The sequence below is a fragment of the Ambystoma mexicanum genome, chromosome 1q (assembly GCF_040938575.1).
Source record: "Ambystoma mexicanum isolate Mex_15411 chromosome 1q, UKY_AmexF1_1, whole genome shotgun sequence".
In the NCBI taxonomy this organism is placed as follows: Eukaryota; Metazoa; Chordata; class Amphibia; order Caudata; family Ambystomatidae; genus Ambystoma; species Ambystoma mexicanum.
In genome coordinates, this window is record NC_090922.1 from 1,494,745,880 (window position 1) to 1,494,768,950 (window position 23,071).

Sequence of the window (23,071 nt, forward strand, 5' to 3'; positions counted from 1 at the left end):
CTGGGGGTGGTCTGAGCGGGATTCCTTATCTGCTCCCCAGGTGTGAACCTTAGTGTCACAGTGCTCTATATATATTATCTATTATCATCCACACTTACCTGGGGGTGGTCTGAGCGAGATTCCTTATCTGCTCCCCAGGTGTGAACCTTAGTGTCACAGTGCTCTATATATATTATCTATTATCATCCACACTTATCTGGTGTTTGTCTGAGCGAGATTCCTTATCTGCTCCCCAGGTGTGAACCTTAGTGTCACAGTGCTCTATATATATTATCTATTATCATCCACACTTACCTGGGGGTGGTCTGAGCGAGATTCCTTATCTGCTCCCCAGGTGTGAACCTTAGTGTCACAGTGCTCTATATATATTATCTATTATCATCCACACTTATCTGGTGTTTGTCTGAGCGAGATTCCTTATCTGCTCCCCAGGTGTGAACCTTAGTGTCACAGTGCTCTATATATATTATCTATTATCATCCACACTTACCTGGGGGTGGTCTGAGCGAGACTCCTTATCTGCTCCCCAGGTGTGAACCTTAGTGTCACAGTGCTCTATATATATTATCTATTATCACCCACACTTACCTGGGGGTGGTCTGAGCGAGATTCCTTATCTGCTCCCCAGGTGTGAACCTTAGTGTCACAGTGCTCTATATATATTATCTATTATCATCCACACTTATCTGGGGGGGGGGTCTGAGCGAGATTCCTTATCTGCTCCCCAGATGTGAACCTTAGTGTCACAGTGCTCTATATATATTATCTATTATCATCCACACTTACCTGAGGGTGGTCTGAGCGAGATTCCTTATCTGCTCCCCAGGTGTGAACCTTAGTGTCACAGTGCTCTATATATATTATCTATTATCATCCACACTTACCTGGGGGTGGTCTGAGCAAGATTCCTTATCTGCTCCCCAGGTGTGAACCTTAGTGTCACAGTGCTCTATATATATTATCTATTATCATCCACACTTACCTGGGGTGGTCTGAGCGAGATTCCTTATCTGCTCCCCAGATGTGAACCTTAGTGTCACAGTGCTCTATATATATTATCTATTATCATCCACACTTACCTGGGGGTGGTCTGAGCGGGATTCCTTATCTGCTCCCCAGGTGTGAACCTTAGTGTCACAGTGCTCTATATATATTATCTATTATCATCCACACTTACCTGGGGGTGGTCTGAGCGAGATTCCTTATCTGCTCCCCAGGTGTGAACCTTAGTGCCACAGTGCTCTATATATATTATCTATTATCATCCACACTTACCTGGGGGTGGTCTGAGCGAGATTCCTTATCTGCTCCCCATGTGTGAACCTTAGTGCCACAGTGCTCTATATATATTATCTATTATCATCCACACTTATCCGGGGGTGGTCTGAGCGAGATTCCTTATCTGCTCCCCAGGTGTGAACCTTAGTGTCACAGTGCTCTATATATATTATCGATTATCATCCACACTTATCTGGGGGGGGTTCTGAGCGAGATTCCTTATCTGCTCCCCAGGTGTGAACTTTAGTGTCACAGTGCTCTATGTATATTATCTATTATCATCCACACTTACCTGGGGGTGGTCTGAGCGAGATTCCTTATCTGCTCCCCAGGTGTGAACCTTAGTGTCACAGTGCTCTATATATATTATCTATTATCACCCACACTTACCTGGGGGTGGTCTGAGCGAGATTCCTTATCTGCTCCCCAGGTGTGAACCTTAGTGTCACAGTGCTCTATATATATTATCTATTATCATCCACACTTATCTGGGGGTGGTCTGAGCGAGATTCCTTATCTGCTCCCCAGGTGTGAACCTTAGTGTCACAGTGCTCTATATATATCATCTATTATCATCCACACTTATCCGGGGGTGGTCTGAGCGAGATTCCTTATCTGCTCCCCAGGTGTGAACCTTAGTGTCACAGTGCTCTATATATATTATCGATTATCATCCACACTTATCTGGGGGGGGTTCTGAGCAAGATTCCTTATCTGCTCCCCAGATGTGAACTTTAGTGTCAGAGTGCTCTATATATATTATCTATTATCATCCACACTTATCCGGGGGTGGTCTGAGCGAGATTCCTTATCTGCTCCCCAGGTGTGAACTTTAGTGTCAGAGTGCTCTATATATATTATCTATTATCATCCACACTTATCTGGTGGTGGTATGAGCGAGATTCCTTATCTGCTCACCAGGTCTGAACCTTAGTGTCACAGTGCTCTATATATATTATCTATTATCATCCACACTTACCTGGGGGTGGTCTGAGCGAGGTTCCTTATCTGCTCCCCAGGTGTGAACCTTAGTGTCACAGTGCTCTATATATATTATCTATTATCATCCACACGTATCTGGGGGTGGTCTGAGCGAGATTCCTTATCTGTTCACCAGGTATGAACTTTAGTGTCACAGTGCTCTATATATATTATCTATTATCATCCACACTTACCTGGGGGTGGTCTGAGCGAGATTCCTTATCTGCTCCCCAGGTGTGAACCTTAGTGTCACAGTGCTCTATATATATTATCTATTATCATCCACACTTACCTGGGGGTGGTCTGAGCGAGATTCCTTATCTGCTCACCAGGTGTGAACCTTAGTGTCACAGTGCTCTATATATATTATCTATTATCATCCACACTTACCTGGGGGTGGTCTGAGCGGGATTCCTTATCTGCTCCCCAGGTGTGAACCTTAGTGTCACAGTACTCTATATATATTATCTATTATCATCCACATGTATCTGGGGGTGGTCTGAGCGGGATTCCTTATCTGCTCCCCAGGTGTGAACCTTCGTGTCACAGTGCTCTATATATATCATCTTTTATCATCCACACTTATCTGAGGGGGGGTCTCTTTTCTCCATCCTCTACGCTATTGGGTTACTATATGCATGTTTTTTTCTGAGATCCCTCTTTTCGACATCAATTGATAGTGATATGCGCACCATCACAGAGTGAATATTCCAGTGGGTGTAATGTTGGTACTCGATATGAACTGAGAACTAGATGTAAATGCATTCATTCTTTGTGAGAATGAATCTTTTATTTCCAGCACATAACATGTTATAATATTGTATTGACAGTTTGCAATAAAGGAGTTGTCCCCGAAACGCGTTGAACTGTTTTTTCTTCATTAAAGAAGCCTTTTCTACAATTGAATTGTCTCCAGAAACCTACCGTTGCATTTTTCTTTGTAATTTACTACTCTAATGCCTGTATGTGAATTGTGTTATATTTTGTGATCGCTATAGGCTAATATTTCAGCATTACGGTGTGCAGAGTTCAGGGGTGTCCTGTTTGTGGACACCATTCATTTATCGTTTACTCCACAACCTCCTGTCAGAGTTGAGTTACCTCCCTGAACCCAACTTGTTCTAATTCCGCATTAATATATTTACTTTTCTACTTATTTCTGGTGTGCATTGATATTTGTTCTAAGTTACCATCTAGTAGGGGACCAGGATGGGCCATCTCTTCATGGGTCTGGAGGGCAGTCTGGAATGAGCCATCGGGACGTGCATCAGGAGATAGCCAATAATGGGCCATCTCTTCATGGGTCTGGAGGGCAGTCGGGACCGAGCCATTGAGACGGGGATCAGGAGAGGGACCAGGATGGGCCATCTCTTCATGGGTCTGGAGGGCAGTCGGGACCGAGCCATTGGGACGGGGATCAGGAGAGGGCCCAGGATGGGACCATCTCTTCATGGGTCTGGAGGGCAGTCGGGACCGAGCCATTGGGACGGGGATCAGGAGAGGGACCAGGATGGGCCATCTCTTCATGGGTCTGGAGGGCAGTCGGGACCGAGCCATTGGGACGGGGATCAGGAGAGGGCCCAGGATGGGACCATCTCTTCATGGGTCTGGAGGGCAGTCGGGACCGAGCCATTGGGACGGGGATCAGGAGAGGGCCCAGGATGGGACCATCTCTGCATGGGTCTGGAGGGCAGTCGGGATGAAGCCATTCAGGCGGGATCAGGGGGGCCATGACGGGGCCATCTCTTCATGGGTCTGGAGGGCATTATGGACAGAGCCATCTAGACGGGGATCAGGAGATGCCCAGGTTGGGGCCATCTTTCCTTTGGGTCTGGAGGGCAGTCTGGACAGAGCCATCGAGACGGGGACCACGAGAGGGCCAGGAAGGGGCCATCTTTACATGGGTCTGGAGGGCAATCTGGGCAGAGCCATCCAGACGGGAATCTGAAGAGGCCCATGAAAGGGCCATCTCTTCATGGGTCTGGAGGGCAGTCTGGACAGAGCCATCCGGACGGGGAGCAGGAGAGGCTGTTAGGCAGAATCCTGTGCAGTGCCCTTAGGGACCACTACACACAATTAAGACTACAGGTGGCAATACAAGTTTTACCTTTGGTACAAGTCTGTACTACTATGTTAGAGTGGTAGCAGTAGCGGAGCAGCCAGGTTTATCTCAAGAGTATATGAGCAGTAGCAGAGATTACACAAAGGGATCACAATTACTGTGACTCAAGCAAACACTGCCTCAAGTTTTTAGGTAAAAAATATACATACATTTATTTTTAAACCATTTGTTATCAACACGACACTTCTATTAATTCAAAAACCACACGTAAAATATACTAGAGTAGGGACAGAGTAGGGCCATCCGTATGCTGGTCTTGAAGGAAGGCAAGATAGAGGCCATCAGGGTATGTGGCTAGAGGGAGGGTGAGATGGGAGCATACTGGTGTGGGTCTGAAGGAAGGACATCTGGGTGTGGAGTGAGTGGTTCATATGATGATTGGGGGTCTCGGCCATCTAGCTATGTGTCTAAAAGGAGAGAGGGACATCCAGGTTTTAGTCTGTAGGCAGATTGGGAAGGGAGCACCTAGGCGTGAGTCTGGAGTGAGGGTGGGATACAGCCATGAGCATTTGGGCCTGGAGGGAGGATGGGGGTATCTGGGCATTGATCTGGAGACAGAACGGGATGGTCCATAGGAGTGTGGATCCGCAGTGCAGGAATAAGTGTGGATCTCGAAGGAGGTCAGGATTAATGCCATCTGGGCAGAGGTCTGAAAGGGGCCATGTTTGGGCCATGTCAGTGTGAGTTTGGAGTGAGGCTATGACAGGGCCATCTAGGTGTGGATCTGGAGGTAGTATGGGATGGGGCCATCTGGGTGTGGGACTGGGGGATGTTGGGATGGGGCCTTCTGGGTGTAGGTATGGAAGGAGGCCAGAATGGGGTTTTATGGGAGTGGGTCTGGAAGGAGGTGGGGATGGTGCAATCTCTGCATGGGTCTTGAGTTAGCCTGGGAAGGGGCCACCTGGGGGCGTGTCTGGGGGAGGCTGGGATTGAGCTATCTCGTCTTGGGTCTGGAGTGAGGCAGGAAGGAGAGTGGGTGGGACCGTCTTGGTGTGGGTCTGAAAGGATGGATGAGTGGTGCTACCTGTGGGGGCTGCAAGGATGGCGAGATGGGGACCATTTGGGTCTGTGGCTAGAGGTTGGGTGATCCTGTAATAGTTCTGGAGGAAGGGTGGGATGGGGGCATCTTGGTGTATGGCTGACACCTGTGGGATGTATTTATCCATGCATCCAAGCCCTACCATAAAACTGTGCATTACTGGCATTGACAACATCATGATGGCCAGAACTCCCCAGAGAGTGCACAGGGAAAACATGAGGAATAGGCTGCCACACATTTTTGCCTATGTTGTGAGCACAGGAGGGCACTGCCTAAAACCACCATTGGGCTACACACACAGTAGCCTGAAACCATTGGTAATGGCAATGCTGATTGCCAAAAGCAACCCAGAACTGTGGGGAATTAATTTTCTTAATGTCAAAAATGGATGCAATACTGGTGCTCACCACTATCAGAAAGCCTGTGTTTTAAAACCACCAGACTTTTGTGTAAAACTGAACAAATGAACCCAAACCAGGCCAAGGAAAGACTTGCTAAGAGGTGGATACAATGTAAAACTATATTCTGAAATGACTTGAAGGAAGTAATTATTTAATGTATATATAAAAAATAGCTGGGGATGTCAGCAGCTTAAGTGAATTTGGGTTTAAAGCCACTAAAATTGAAATGTTTACAATAAATGAGTGACCTACTTGTGAGTGTCACATAGGTTGCAATTGTTTAAATGTCATAGTTTTGAACTTAGAATCAGCATTCTAGCTGCATGTGCAAAAATTGTAATTTGGATTTGAATGTAGAAAACTGGGAACTAAAGTGACATTTAGCTGAATTCTGCCTGACAACTACCCCCGACAGGAGTTGAACTGGCTCAACAACTCTTCACAGGCCTGGCTGCATTCTGCTGCCCCTGCCAAAAGGAGATGACACCTCTCTGATTGGATTAGGGGAAGAGCACCTGGGGACTACAGGAAACTAAACAAAGCACTGTCCCTGGCTTAGGCAAATGTTATATTGGGGGGTCGTAAAATTTCTTCCTCTTGGGAGAAACTGGGAGGGGCAGTGCCTGTGAGAGCAAGCTGAGCTTGGGGGGAAGTGGATAAACCAGAAATTCCACCATGTGCTTTGGAAACCACACCCCTTTGGGGCCAGAGTATGATTTTAAAAAGATGGATAATTCATAGTGCGGACTTGTCAAAATTATATAAATAACATCATCATTCTTGTGATTTTTCTGTGCACATTTTAAGAGGTGTTAGGACCCTGTGGTATGTTCTTGGGGATAGTAGCGGAAAAAAAAGGTTGTTACTCCAAATGTATGCATGTTAAAAATCTGACACTTTATCCTCTGAAACCCATATCCCTGGGGCACATTTGTGTAAAATCTGGAAAGGTTTAGAGGTCGTTATCTGGATGAAAAGGGGAGAATTCTGTCATGCGTGGACACGACATCGTACAAAGACAGGGATCGGATGGTTTGGTGCTACAGAAAATATGTTAACTGGACCTATAATATTAGAAAAATGGTACATAGATAAATATGTATTTGGGTCAGAAATAGATTTGTGTGCAATTTGACAAGGGGAGGTTCCTCTGACCATAAAACCTACAGCATCACTCTGACACTCCATTTCTTTCCCCCAATCATGGGAGAGAGGAAAGCTTGGCCAATGATAAGTGAGAGGGGCAGGCTTAGCTAGGCCCAGGCACACACCCATTTTCAAAACACATAAAAGGAACACTGGAACCCAGGTAGGGACATTCACTTTCCACTTTCTTGCGGGACGCTTTGCCGGGAGACTTCAGACTTCACATCCAGAGATCCAGATTTCAAATCCATCAATCTCCAGAGACCAGAAATTAACTCCAGAATTTGTAGCAGAGAGGCCTGAATCCACAAGCTGAATCCTCTTCAGCAGGCCTCAAAACCAACCAAACTATTCAACAGCCGGGCGAGCTGTTTGAATTCTTTGCCAAGAACTTTTGCAAGAACCTTTAGCAGTATCCAGAAAGCAGTGCTGTATCCGGAACCAGAGAAAACCAGAGACCAGATCTGAAGAACTGCTAGCAGAAGTCCCGTTCAACCTGTTGACCCGATCAGTGACGAAGTCGCATTCCTGTCCAAAATCTAGTGTGAGTACCCAGCTAGCACTGTGTCAAAACCAATCTCTTAGTTTAAATAATCTAATCCAAACTATTTTAGCCTATTAGAACTGCCTCCTAGAATCGTGTCATTCTGTCATCTTTAAAACTGGAAACTGTCATCTGTCATTCTGAGCTTTAAAATTTCAAATCCGAAAAACTACCTTTACTAAATCGGACGTATCTCCGGAACCGGAGCGAGTTTTAACTGTCATCTTAAAGCTAAGATTCTAAGCTTTCCAACAAACCTAAAACCGACTTGCTACCCCTCATAGTGCCTCCGTAATTGCGCTCGACGCACGCGACTAAATTTTCCGCGATTTGACATTTTGCTTAATTTCAGCCACGTGTAAAAATATTTGTCCTTGCTTTCCTTTGCTAAAATTCATTTGCAACCTGACAATCATTCATAGAGCATTGCTAAAGTGATCCGGAACTAATACAAAGTAGTTGTCACGCACCCTGAACCTCTAGAGGGAATTAAAATCATTTTAGCATATTTTTCACTTCTTTGCATACCACTTTAAAGTACTTTGCCTGTGTTAAAATCATCCCTTTTCCTCTAAGCTTGCTAGGGGAGAACTAAATTATATTTGATTGCATTCCTGAGAACTGTGTGCTTTACTGCCATCTCTTTAACTTGCATAAAGGGGGGGGTGAATTGTCAAAGAAAAGTGATTACATTGTCTTTTGTTGATGTCATATCAAGTTTATTTTCTGTACTGCATTTTCATTCATCATTGCATTGTCCTTGGAGCCATAAAAGCATTCTCAGCTACTTCATCCTCTCTATATCACTTCTAAGCCATCAAAAAGAGTGTACCACTGTAACATTATCCATTGTTGATCACTATCATCCTCACAAGTGTGCTATCAAATATTAATTTACTATAAAAGTGTGATAGATATATATTGTTTAATTTTCAAATAAACCTTTTAAATTTGCAAAACAAACCTAATTCTTGGCTCAGTGAGGTCGGGGGATTCTGAGAGAGGGGTGTTATATAAGGGTTGTCATCCAGAGTAAATGAACTGGACATAAAAACACATCCATAAGGGCTTCCATCAGCATCCCAGACTAGGCATTGACTTAGCTGTAGTGTTGAATTGAAGTCGCTTACACTCCAGGGAGACCGGGGATCCATCTGGCTATGGGGGTCTGGTGGGCGGCAGGGAGAGGGTATTTGGGCCAGGAGGCCTGGATGGTGACAGAGAGAGGGATATCTGGGTGGGGCATCCTATGGGGCCAATGAAGTCTGGTTCTAGGGCACTGATGAGTGAGTCCTGTAGGGTTCCTCTAAAAGGTAAGATGGGTTAATGAAGACTATCTAGGGTAAGGGCTGATGGAGAAGAGTTCTAGAATGTACAAGGCAGAGGCCACTGGAGAATGGTTCTGATAGGCGCACTGTAGAGTAACTCTGGAGGGCTAGTGGAAATAAGATCAGATGGGACTTTGATAAAAGGTCCAAATGATTCAGGGGGTCTGATGAGGGCAACTTTAGAGATGGGGTTGGATGAGGGCAAATTTCGAGGAGAGTATCAGTGAGGCTAATTTAGAGGGGGCTAGGTCAGGCTTATCAAATAGAGGGACTGCCAGATGATGCATGGCTCTCGAATGGAAACTCCTCTGCTTCTGTGAGCGGAGCAGCTCCCAAACATACATGAGCCGGCGCAAGCCCAGAGGTGCGCAGTGTAGGGTGCAGAGCACCCACAAGTGTGCGCTATAGAGTCATGGGGGCTGCACCGTGCCAGGTAAAGATGTAAGTATGTTGGCGGTAGTCTGTGGCATGGTGTAGTGTAGCCTGACGTGTTCAGCCCCCGACCAAACAGCCCACAACACAGTAGTCCTGGAGAATAGAGCAAGCACAGACAGTGAGCAGTGCTGGTGCACGGTGTGTACAAGGTGGCATGCAAGTTGCCTGCAATGTGTATTGCAATGGCTTTTTAGGGATCATACATAGGATTTGTTGCAGTGGAGCCTACAGCATCTCCTGGGTGTTCAGAAACACCCAGCAGGCAGGAACTACCTCTAGGGAATGAGGAGCTAGTACATAGCGAGAAGCAAAGCCAACTTCAACTGGAGATTCTTACTATAAAGCTGCGTCTAGTGTGCTAGTGCATGGCATAGTTAAGGGTAAAACGAAGTCGCTATGCAGTTTCAGAAAATAGCTTTTCTGAATAACTTTCTAACCCTTGGATTAGCACAATCTGTAAATATTCTACAGTAATATTGTGAGGTAGTTGCCCATGCATGCACATTTTTAAAATATTACATTTACATTAACGGATTCATAATTCTAAAAAACGTCTACTTTGATCGTGGTTTGAACTGCCTTTAAAATGGTGGGTTTCCCTTAGGAAAACAAACATATTTTTTGACCCAAATATTTCTCAATTGGCTGTGCTGATTTTCCCAATTTTTGGCATGTGCCTAGATTTCATCAGGAATAGGTGGACTAGAAAACAAATTTGAAAATGGACTTGCCCTACTTTGAGATATTAACATTTTAAGATTGATCTATATTTCGCGAATTCCCAGAATGTTATGTTATGTTATGTTTTGTTATGTTATGTAACTTGGCATTTATATAGCGCTCTATATATCATTGGTACGACCTCAAAGCACTGGTAGGTTGAACGCCATCGGGAACTGCAGTCCAGGTAAGTAGAGGGAGAAAGTGTTGTAGGGTGCTTGGGTGCACCAGATGTGTGTGCAGCTGATGTAATTGCCGCATGGTAGCTGCATCCTAGCGTTAGGTGGAGAGATATCAGCTGAATGTGTGCAGTCTGGTGGGTGGACATCCCAGATTGGGTTCTGGCTGCGTTAGGCCTGTAAGACGCTTATGTGAGCAGCTAGGCCAGAATGTCATGGGATAGCTGCGTTTTATTACAGTGATGAGGTGTTCATGGGGTAATGTTCGTATGTGAACAGCTAGGGCAAATTGATCAGGGGTATAGCTGCATTCAAATTGTGTGATGGTGCAGAGTAGAGAGTAAGCGTAATGACATGGGATGGGAGTGTTTGCGTGGGTTTATGAGACAATGCAGCAGGAGCAATTTCTCGGTTGAAGTTACTGATAATATTTGTTCTTCTATCTAAGTGTGGCACTTCTGACTAGATGTGGCATTGCTAACATTCATAATTCTGTCTGTGTTCGGCGCAGGCTAATATTCACAATTCTCTTTAAATGTTGGACTACTTAACACTCACAATACTATCTAGATGTGATGCAGGCTAATGTTCACAATTCTAACTAAGTGCGGCATTGCAAATATTCACAATCCTGTCGGGGTCTGGCGCAGGCTGATATTCACAACACTCTGAATGATGGACAGCTTAACATAAACAATCCTGTCTAGATGTGATGCAGGCTAATGTGCACATTTCTCCCTAAATGTTGGGCTACTTAACACTCACAGTCGTATCTAGATGTGATGCAGGCTAATGTTCACAATTCTAACCAAGTGCGGCATTGCTAACATTCACAATCTTGCCGGGGTCTGGCGCAGGCCAATGTTCACATTTCTAACTAAGTGTGGCATTGCTGATATTCAAAACCTGTCTGGGTCTGGCGTAGGCTAACGTTCACAATTCTAACTAAGTGCAGAAATGCTAACATTCACAATCCTGTCAGGATCTGGCACATGCCAATGTTCACATTTCTAACTACGTGCGGTATTGCTAACATTCACAATCCTGTCTGGGTCTGGCGCAGGCTAATGTTCACAATTCTAAGTGCGGCATTGCAACCATTCACAATTCTGTCTTGGTCTGGCCAGGCTAATGTTCACAATTCTAACTAAGTGTGGTATTGCTAACATTCACAATCCTGTCTGGGCCTGACACAGGCTAATATTCACAATCCTGCCTGGGTCTGGCAAAGGCTAATGTTCACAATTCTAACTAAGTGCGGCATTGCAAACATTCAAAATCCTGTCTGGGTCTGGCACAGTTTAATATTCACAATTCTTTCTGAATGATGGACAGCTTAACATTGACAATACTGTCTGTGTCTGGCGCAGGCTAATTTTCACAATCCTGTCTGGGTCTGGCGCAGGCTAATGTTCACAATTCTAACTAACTGTGGCATTGCAAACATTCACAATCCTGTCTGGGTCTGGCCCAGACTGATATTCCCAATTCTCTCTAAATGATGGAGAGCTTAAGATAAACAATCCTGTCTAGATGTGATGCAGGCTAGTGTACACATTTCTCTCTAAATGTTGGGCTACTTAACACTCACAATGCTATCTAGATGTGATGCAGGATAATGTTCACAACTCTAACTAAGTACGGCATTGTAACATTCACAATCCTGTTAGGGTCTTGCGCAGGCCAATGTTCACATTTCTAAGTGCGGCATTGCTGATATTCACAATCCTGTCTGGGTCTGGCATAGGCTAACGTTCACAATTCTAAGTGCGGCATTGCAAACATTCACGATCCTATTTGGATCTGCTGCAGGCTAATGTTCACAATTCTCTCTAAATGATGGACAGCTTAACATTCACAAACCATTCTGGTCTGGTGCTGGCTAATGTTCACAATTCTCTCTAAATGATTGACAGCTTAACATTCAAAATCCAGTCTGGGTCTGGCGCAGGCTAATGTTCACAATTCTAACTAAGTTCGGCATTGCTAACATTCACAATCCCGCCTGGGTCTGGCGCAGGCTAACATTCACAATCCTGCCTGGGTCTGGCGCAGGCTAACATTCACAATCCTGCCTAGGTCTGGCGCAGGCTAACATTCACAATCCTGCCTGGGTCTGGCGCAGGCTAATATTCACAATCCTGTCTGGGTCTGGCGCAGGCTAATGTTCACAATTCTAACTAAGTTCGGCATTGCTAACATTCACAATCCTGCCTGGGTCTGGCGCAGGCTAACATTCACAATCCTGCTTGGGTCTGGCACAGGCTAACATTCACAATCCTGCCTGAGTCTGGCGCAGGCTAATATTCACAATCCTGTCTGGGTCCGGTGCAGGCTAATGTTCACAATTCTAACTAAGTGCGGCATTGCAAACATTCACAATCCTGTCTGGGTCTGGCGCAATGCGGTAGAGTCCAGGAAGGCACCAGCCCACCATAAAGGGGTCCCCTGATGCATCTGCCACAGCTGTGTAATGGGCGATGCGGTAGAGCTGCAAAAGCTGCCTGTGTCACTCCTTTTCCATGAAGAATGGAAAGATTGAATGTAGATGTACAGTGTAAACAATCCTGCAGCTCTTTTTATCCCACAAGTTGAAAGTCGAGTCAATTTACGTAAATATATAGAATTACACTGCAGCAGTGAGTACGGTTTTTGGGGGCAGTCAGCTTGTTGACATTAACAGATGTGCATCGTCATACTCTACCATATCTCCCAACCTTTTGTATCACCAAAGCGGGTGAAAACACCCGATTTGCTTTTTGGCGGGTGAGAGCCCATAGAAGTGAATTGGCATATGAGGGACCTGGCCAGTGATTCAGCTGCTTGCAAGGAGGGTGACACCTGCCGAAAGAGGGTGAATTGACAGCTATGCTCTTCTCAGCACCAAATAGTTGCGTTGGCAGCCGGAACAGACATTGGTGCATTTGCAGGTTATTGCAGGATCATGATGACAGCGTCAACGGCCTGTCACTGATGGCTTGAACTGTCACGTTACGTATCGCCTGAGCGTGCCCCACAGTCACAAAGGAAGGCAGCTGTGCAGGGGTAAGTGTGAGCAGCCAACTGGGTAGACACAGAAGTTCAGTAATGGCATGGTCGTAATTTTAGGGGGGGACAGGGGTGTTTGTCCCCCGCAACTTTCATGGCACACCATTTTGTCCCCATTCATTTGGCTGGGGCACCTTTTCTTCAGATGTCATGTCCCCCCCCCAACATTTTCAGCAAAGTTACTCCACTGAGTAATGGTCAGAAGAGCACAGCAGATGCCACATACATGCTGATGACCCATCTGCACGGCACAGTGCCATAACTGGCCACAGTCGGATGTTGTGCATTCAACGGGTGTCTGGGGCGTGAAGACCCCTGCGCGAAGGAATGTGAAAGTATGTGAGGGATCAAACAGAATGTATCAGGGAGAACACCCTGCAGGAGGTACTAGCGCAGGGGGTACCAACAGAAATCAGCGTCAAAGAATCATCAGCACTAGCTATGAACACAAAGTATGTGAGATATCTAAAAATGTCCACCAAGGGGATCCCCCTGGTACGAGGGTGCAGACATTCTGCAGGCCGGACACATAACAGTAGTGAGCAGCAGGGCGACGCTTCTATGAGGGACTGGCGCCTAACAGTAGTGAGCAGCAGGGCCACCCCTGCATGAGGTCCAAACATGAGGGACTGACACCTAACAGTAGTGAGCGGCTGTGACACTCCTGCATCAGGGGCAAACATGAGGGACGGACACCTAACAGTAGTGAGCAGCAGGGGCACCCCTGCATCAGGGGCAAACATGAGGGACTGACACCTAACAGTAGTGAGCAGCAGGGCCACCCCTGCATCAGGGATGGACACCTAACAGTAGTGAGCAGCAGGGCCACGCTTCTCTGAGGGACTGGCACCTAACAGTAGTGAGCAGCAGGGCCACCCCTGGATCAGGGATGGACACCTAACAGTAGTGAGCAGCAGGGCCACGCTTCTATGAGGGACTGGCACCTAACAGTAGTGAGCAGCAGGGCCACGCTTCTATGAGGGACTGGCACCTAACAGTAGTGAGCAGCAGGGCCACCCCTGCATGAGGGACAGACACCTAACAGTAGTGAGCAGCAGGGGCACCCCTGCATCAAGGATGGACACCTAACAGTAGTGAGCAGCAGGGGCACCCCTGCATCAGGGGCAAACATGAGGGACGGACACCTAACAGTAGTGAGAAGCAGGGGCACCCCTGCATCAGGGGCAAATATGAGGGACTGACACCTAACAGTAGTGAGCAGCAGGGTCACCCCTGCATCAGGGGCAAACATGAGGGACGGGCACCTAACAGTATTGAGCAGCAGGGGCACCCCTGGATCAGGGGCAAACATGAGGGATGGACACCTACCTAACAGTAGTGAGCAGCAGGGGCACCCCTGCATGAGGGATGGACACCTAACAGTAGTGAGCAGCAGGGACACCCCTGCATGTGGGTTGGACACCTAACAGTAGTGAGCGGCAGGGACACCCCTGCATGAGGGATGGACACCTAACAGTAGTGAGAAGCAGGGACACCCCTGCATGAGGGGCAAACATGAGGGACGGACACCTAACAGTAGTGAGCAGAAGGGGCACCGCTGCATCAGGGGCAAACATGAGGGACTGACACCTAACAGTAGTGAGCAGCAGGGGCACCCCTGCATCAGGGGCAAACATGAGGGATGAACACCTAACAGTAGTGAGCAGCAGGGGCACCCCTGCATGAGGGATGGACACCTAACAGTAGTGAGCAGCAGGGACACCCTGCATGAGGGACGGGCGCCTAACAGTAGTGAGCTGCGGGGACACCCCTGCATGAGGGACGAGCACCTAACAGTAGTGAGCTGCAGGGACACCCCTGCATGAGGGGCCAACATGAGGGACGGACACCTAACAGTAGTGAGCAGCAGGGGCACCCCTGCATCAGGGGCAAACATGAGGGATGGACACCTAACTGTAGTGAGCAGCAGGGGCACCCCTGCATGAGAGATGGACACCTAACAGTAGTGAGCAGCGGGGACACCCCTGCATGAGGGACGAGCACCTAACAGTAGTGAGCTGCAGGGACACCCCTGCATGAGGGGCCAACATGAGGGACGGACACCTAACAGTAGTGAGCAGCAAGGATACCCCTGCATGAGGGACGGGCTCCTAATAGTAGTGAGCAGCATGGACACCCCTGCATCACGGGCAAACATGAGGGAGAGATACCTAACAGTAGTGAGCAGCAGGGCCATCCCTGCATGAGGGGTAAACATGAGGGACGGACACCTAACAGTAGTGAGCAGCAGGGACACCCCTGCATGAGGGATGGACACCTAACAGTAGTGAGCAGCAGGGACACCCATGTATGAGGGATGGACACCTAACAGTAGTGAGCAGCAGGGACACCCCTGCATGAGGGATGGACACCTAACAGTAGTGAGCAGCAGGGACACCCCTGCATGAGGGGCAACCATGAGGTACGGCACCTAATAGTAGTGAGCAGCAGGGACACCCCTGCATGAGGGGCAAACATGAGGGACGGACACCTAACAGTAGTGAGCAGCAGGGACACCCCTGCATGAGGGGCAAACATGAGGTACGGGCACCTAACAGTAGTGAGCAGCAGGTACACCCCTGCATGAGGGGCAACCATGAGGTACGGGCACCTAACAGTAGTGAGCAGCAGGGACACCCCTGCATGAGGGGCAACCATGAGGTACGGGCACCTAATAGTAGTGAGCAGCAGGGATACCCCAGCATGAGGAACAGGCACCTAACAGTAGTGAGCAGCAGGGACACCCCTGCATGAGGGGCAACCATGAGGTACGGGCACCTAATAGTAGTGAGCAGCAGGGATACCCCTGCATGAGGGACGGACACCTAACAGTAGTGAGCAGCAGGGACACCCCTGCATGAGGGACGGACACCTAATAGTAGTGAGCAGCAGGGACACCCCTGCATGAGGGGCAACCATGAGGTACGGGCACCTAATAGTAGTGAGCAGCAGGGATACCCCTGCGTGAGGGGTGAACATGAGGGATGGACACCTAACAGTAATGAGCAGCGGGGACACCCCTGCATGAGGTACGGGCACCTAATAGTAGTGAGCAGCAGGGATACCCCTGCATGAGGGGCAACCATGAGGTACGGGCACCTAATAGTAGTGAGCAGCAGGGCCACCCCTGCATGAGGGGCAACCATGAGGTACGGGCACCTAATAGTAGTGAGCAGCAGGGAAACCCCTGCGTGAGGGGTAAACATGAGGGATGGACGCCTAACAGTAGTGAGCAGCAGGGACACCCCTGCATGAGGAACAGGCACCTAACAGTAGTGAGCAGCAGGGACACCCCTGCATAAGGGACGGACACCTAACAGTAGTGAGCAGCAGGGACACCCCTGCATGAGGTACGGGCACCTAATAGTAGTGAGCAGCAGGGGCACCCCTGCATGAGGGATGGACACCTAACAGTAGTGAGCAGCAGGGACACCCCTGCATGAGGGATGGACACCTAACAGTAGTGAGCAGCAGGGGCACCCCTGCATGAGGGGCAACCATGAGGTACGGGCACCTAATAGTAGTGAGCAGCAACGATACCCCTGCATGAGGGGCAAACATGAGGGACTGACACCTAATAGTAGTGAGCAGCAGGGATACCCCTGCATGAGGGGCAACCATGAGGTACGGGCACCTAATAGCAGTGAGCAGCAGGGATACCCCTGCATGAGGGGTAAACTTGCAACGGGGCACGCTCCCAAGGGCATGGAGCACCTGGAGACCATGACAATGGCAGCGGTGCACAGTATAAATCACAGTAACATAACAGGCAGCAGAAGATGTGAGGCAAACCAGCAGCTGCAGAGGCAGCGCATCAGTTTGTATATTTTGAACTCAACTGGATTTTAAATGTTAAAAACGATTTGTTGTCAAGGGATGGGTGGGGCCAGTCACTGTGCATCAGAACAAACTGAGATGCTTTTGCTGGAGGGCGGGGTGGGTGGGGCCAGTCACTGTGCATCAAAACAAACTGAGATGCTTTCGCTGGAGGGCAGGGTGGGTGGGGCCAGTCACTGTGCATCAGAACAAACTGAGATGCTTTCGCTGGAGGGAGGGTGGGTAGGGCCAGTCACTGTGCATCAGAACAAACTGAGATGCTTTCGCTGGAGGGAGGGTGGGTAGGGCCAGTCACTGTGCATCAGAACAAACTGAGATGCTTTCGCTGGAGGTCAGGGTGGTTAGGGCCAGTCACTGTGCATCAGAACAAACTGAGATGCTTTCGCTGGAGGGCGGGGTGGGTTGGGACAGTCACTGTGCATCAGATCAAACTGAGATGCCTTCGCTGGAGGACAGGGTGGGTAGAGACAGTCACTGTGCATCCGAACAAACTGAGATGCTTTCGCTGGAGGGCAGGGTGGGTGGGGCCAGTCACTGTGCATCAGAGCAAACTGAGATGCTTTCGCTGGAGGGCGGGGTGGGTAGGGCCAATCACTGTACATCAGAAGAAACTGAGATGCTTTCGCTGGAGGGCGGGGTGGGTAGGGCCAATCACTGTACATCAGAAGAAACTGAGATGCTTTCGCTGGAGGGCAGGGTGGGTAGGGCCAGTTACCGTGCATCAGAATAAACTGAGATGCTTTTGCTGGAGGACAGGGTGGGTAGAGACAGTCACTGTGCGATGCTTTCACTGGAGGACAGAGTGGGTAGAGCCAGTCACCGTGCATCAGAATAAAATAAGATGCTTTCGCTGGAGGACGGGGATTCACTGATTTGGTTGTGACAGACGGTCTCTCATTTTAGAGCGGGAAGTTAGGTGTCCCAGAAAAAGTGGAATACCCCCAAACATTTCTCACTTGCTTAGTAAGCAGGGTGAGAGGCTGAAACAAATGTTCCCAAGCAGTTCAGAAATTCTTAAACCATTGAGTAAGCCACTTCATTTTAAATGTTTATCCGTTGAGTCAACAGTCACCTGCATGTTTAATAAATTCTAGAATTGTATGCACACAAAGACTAATTACACAACACTGGCTAGAAAAATCATTTGCTAAACAGGTCACTATAAATCAGCAATTTAGTAGGAATAGAAATGTCAAGTTGCGGCCACTAGACAGCCATGTAATCCATCACCACCCCAATTGCACACACACAGTGCACCATTCCTTACACACCAAGAGTCATTTACCACAGCCAGTCGGTAGTATTGAGTGCAGATTTTGCACCCCACATCAACCATTAGCTCATTTACATTTCTCTGGGCCTGCACATGCCTGGGCACACTGCACTGAAATCTACAATTAAACATTGGATAAACAGTTTGCCTGCTTGGTGAAATTCCAAGAAAACATAAAGATAAATAGATGTACCCTTGCTAGTCAACAATACTCAAGGTAATAATTGGGGTGGACCAGTTCAAGTATTAAAGCTGGTCCAGAAACTTGTTTTAGTAAAGTGGTTGGTTGCTAAATAGCAGATCCAATCGGGGGGGTCAAAGACATGTACAAACCATTCACTGGGTTCAGAAATGCATAAATGCAAAAAACAGAGATTTATTTTTTCATACGGACTAACACATAGTGCATAGATTTAAAAAAAAAACAGTGCTGTAGAGTACAGCATACATGTGCAAAAACAATACTAGTTCATAATGACATCACTTAACAAAATAAATAATGTAATATATACAACCAGATAAACATAAAATCCTGTATGATTAGTATACAGATAGATTTCAATAATTTCATTATTGTTTGACAATATACATGTTGATATATGTGAATAAGTGTTTTTCTAAATAAATCCAAAGAAAACAACTTGAGAGAGACAGGAGGAACTAAATGGCTTCCCAAATCTCATTACATTTCCTAATTTATGGGTAATTCCTTTTTATAGTTAATATTTCTTCCAATTATGACAATAAACGTTCCAGGGTCTTGGGGAAAACAAGATATTTTTTAGGCCTACGTGGCAGAGACTGAAGGTACAGAATCTCGTACAAAGAGGAAACAAACAAACAAGTGTTCCCAGTTCGAATCACGTTTCGGCGGATTTGCATCAAATTGCGTCCGCCTTCATCAGGGCTCCGTAGGGGCGACCCTGTAATGTGTATAGAGAGAACTCCAGTGAGTATAATTGTGAAGTGCCAATACTCAGTAGAGCATAGTAAAACATAATACACGTTCTCAAAACACTGTGCTGGCAGTTTACCTGCCGGTGCTTTAGATCCCAAGTACTCGGTTCTGAATCACAGAGGGGCCTGGGGCTGAGCATTAGGTTATCCTCCGGTTTGGTCCTGCTGGGAGATGTGGACCCTTGCAGTGGAGGATAAGCTCTACATCATGGTGCTGTGTAGAGGGTAAAAGCAGAGAGACTGGGTAGTACATGAGGAACAGGTGCCTAGACCACATTGCTTGTGGTGGAGAAACTTGAAGGCAGTGCATAGACAGGAAATTAAATTTCACAGTAATGCTACAAGAATATATTTAAAGGCGAAAAGGCCGGGTACCTGCTGATCAAGTAAGGATGATTCACTGCAGGGAGAAAGGGTTGGACGTGCTAGTGATATTATTCCTCTTTACTTCGAAACAGCCAACAGATTGCTGTAATCGGTTCCTGGAAAGGTCAGGGTAACTAGGGAGTGGAAAGGAAGGAAAAGAGAAGAAAACATGAATGAACTGGGCAGTCAATGTAAGCCTATAGTAATCTGGCTGCAAAACATTCATCTATGTGATTGTAGAGAGTGACAGCTGAAGGGGTGGTGCGGGAGAAGAGATATAAAGAACTCCCGTGAGGGTACACTGTCAAGAGATTAATGTGGATGTGTAGATGGCACAGATAGCATTAGTAGTATGTCGAAAGTAAGAAGTGGTCCACCATACAAATAGACACTGACCACGCGGTGCCATCATATAGTTCAGTAGTTGATTCGTGTTATAGTGACCCCCGGTGTTCATTAGATTTCACCTGCAAGCGTATCACTGAGGTGGGTAGAATACCTTTCGTAGGACGAGCAGCCGTGTATGTCTCCACATCAGGTAGCGTGCTGGCTAGCTGGGGTGGACTGCTGCTAAGCGTACTCAAATTCCAAGAAAAGCCTGCAATTTTGAGTAGGGTTGTAGTTAGATCAGTGGACCCAATTTCTCACATGCTCTGGGGTGAGTGGATCCAGCACCACGCACCTCCTGGGAGCAACGTTAGGGATGGTTTTAGTATTATATGCAGTGCAGTAGCTGGAGTGATCTGCTGTGGCGTGAGGCACAGTAGTGTACGGTGCAGGCAGGATTCTGGTGTGGAAAGACTGTACGGGAGTATCTGTACTTCTGTTCTCTATGTGGTTGGGACAGGAGCACAGCACACCCTAGCTAAGGTTCTCTATATGGTAGCAATGGACGAGCAACCAAGGCTTAATCTCTCAGGAAGTGATGCGGGCTGGTTCTTAAGTACAGTGAATCCTCAAGCGCCCACAAAGGAAGTCCACACACTATGTTCGGTGATAGCACAGCTACTTTATTAAAATAAAGTTCAGTAAAATATTTAAACATAAATAAGAACACTTTGTACTTAGGCGGTTCTATTCCAATAATGGCACATATATAAACATTCTATGTGGCACCACACAATACCTCGATTCATAAATAGTGCACCAGCTCCTGACAGTGTTTAAAAAGCATGTGAATAACTAATCAAGGGATGACTGCATAGATTAAGGAAGACAGGCAGGTTAGTTTCTAACAGAGGTGGGTACTTTCTTTAGACTTAAATAGTGATGCAGTGTGAGGATCCCTCCACCTGGGCAACCTATGCAGAAAAGTTATACTTTATCTGTCTATTACAGCCAAATAAGCTCTGTTTTCTTTTTATAGGTTCCACCACCCCAAAGTACCTGAGATGCCACAGGACAATAGGATCCACAATGAATCTGGGGCCCCTGGATGATTCCTGAGGCTGGAAGATGCTCGTCCTCGTCGCAGTAACTTTGGTGCCTTGGCGAGCAAAGTGGTGGAGTTTCTTGGGATTGCTCGAAAGGATATTTGAAGGTTGCCCCCACGCCCCTTGCCAGAAGGAGTCACTGGGATGCCGAGGCCAAGAGAAAATGAGGAACCAGGCAGTGTCCTAAAAGCAGCCCTTTCTGTCTTCACTGTGGTCTCCCTTGGCAGGTCGTTACCCCGGCTGTGGATGTCCCACGAAGATGAAACTTGCGGAAAAGCCTGTCTGGAGAAGATAAGACCCCTGTGGACCTTGGATGCCTTTTGGTGGCAACAGGTGCAGTGGCAGAAGTAGGTGTCGGTTGTCAGGATTTCAGGTGTGTCCAGCATAAGAGGGGAACTGTGAGTGCACAGGAAAGTAATCGGCAGGTGCATAGGCTGACCTCTGGCTCTTTGCCTATTACATGGCGCCGAGCATCACGTGTGTCCAGCATAAGAGGGGACCTGTGAGTGCACAGGAAAGTAATCAGCGGGTGCATAGGCTGACCTCTGGCTCTTTGCCTATTACATGGCGCTGAGCATCACGTGTGTCCAGCATAAGAGGGGACCTGTGAGTAACCCTCTCGACTACACAATTCTTCCAGGAACCCAATCACCCTTCTCGCAGTTACATTGGGCATCACCAGCACTTCCACCCACCTAAGGAGCAGGTCTATCACAACCAGGCAAAGCAATTGAACACCATCACTCCAATTCGGACCAACTACATTAATTTCCAATCTTCTCCAAAGTTAGTGATGGGAGATCCGTCACTGCCATGGGATGCCTCTCACCCACACATGCCTTACCACTGTTCTCACAAAGGATACAGTCTTGCATGGCTCTCTCGAGCTGGATGTCCAATGCCGGCCACCAATAGTCCTTTTGTATCCTTTGCTTGGTCTTCACGATGCCTTGGTGCCCCTTGTGCCCAAGTTCCATCAGGTGCTTCCTCACTCCTTCAGGTGGAATGATCTTGTCAGCCCTTTTTAGAAATCCGTTTTGGACATATAATTCATCCTTTATAATCCACAGACAACTTAAGTCACCCTCTGAGCCTCCACTCTGACAAACAGTCCATGACTTGACAGCATTTGATATCCTGCTGCAAGAATCTTTCCCACTTTTCCCGCAGAACTGACCAACCAGTGATTTATCGCCCCACTTCCTGGTCTCCCTCTTTTCTGCCCTCCTCTAGACAAACGGAGACCCACGTCCTTATTCTGGCCGGCACTTTGTCTAGTCCTTTTGATGCTATTATTAGAACCAATGGTTTATGGTCAGTATAAAATGTAAATTCCATTCCTCCACATGCAACTTCTAAACGTCTCTGCTTCCCAATTAATTGCTAGAGCCTCCTAAATAGTGCAAGTTCTTCTCCACTCCTTTAGGCAGCCTGGAGGCAAAGGAAATCAGAAAGTTGTTCCTCCCTTCACCTTGAGTCATGATGCATCAGTCGTGATGATAGTGCGAGTCATGACTGGCCTCAGGCAAACGTTGCTTGCATCAGTCGTGATGATAGTGCTGAGTCATGAGTGGCCTCAGGCAAACGTTGCTTGCATCAGTCTCAGTCGTGATGATAGTGCTGAGTCATGACTGGCCTCAGGCAAACGTTTCTTGCATCAGTCGTGATGATAGTGCTGAGTCATGACTGGCCTCAGGAAAACGTTGCTTGCATCAGTCGGGATGCTAGTGCTCCTTTCTCTTCTGTAGTTTCATAGCATGGGTCCTGCAGCCAACTCGCTCTTAGGGCCTGATTCATGGAATTTTTTGCACGGTTCAAAGTGACTTTGCACTGCTGACACAACCCCTGATTTATGGAATTCTGCAAAGTGCATTTTTGCAGTGTAAATTCAGTGCAAGCTCATAGCAACAGTACAAAATGACTTTGCACTGCAAAATACACTTTGCAAAGTTCCATGAATCAGGGTCTGTATCAGCAGTGCAAA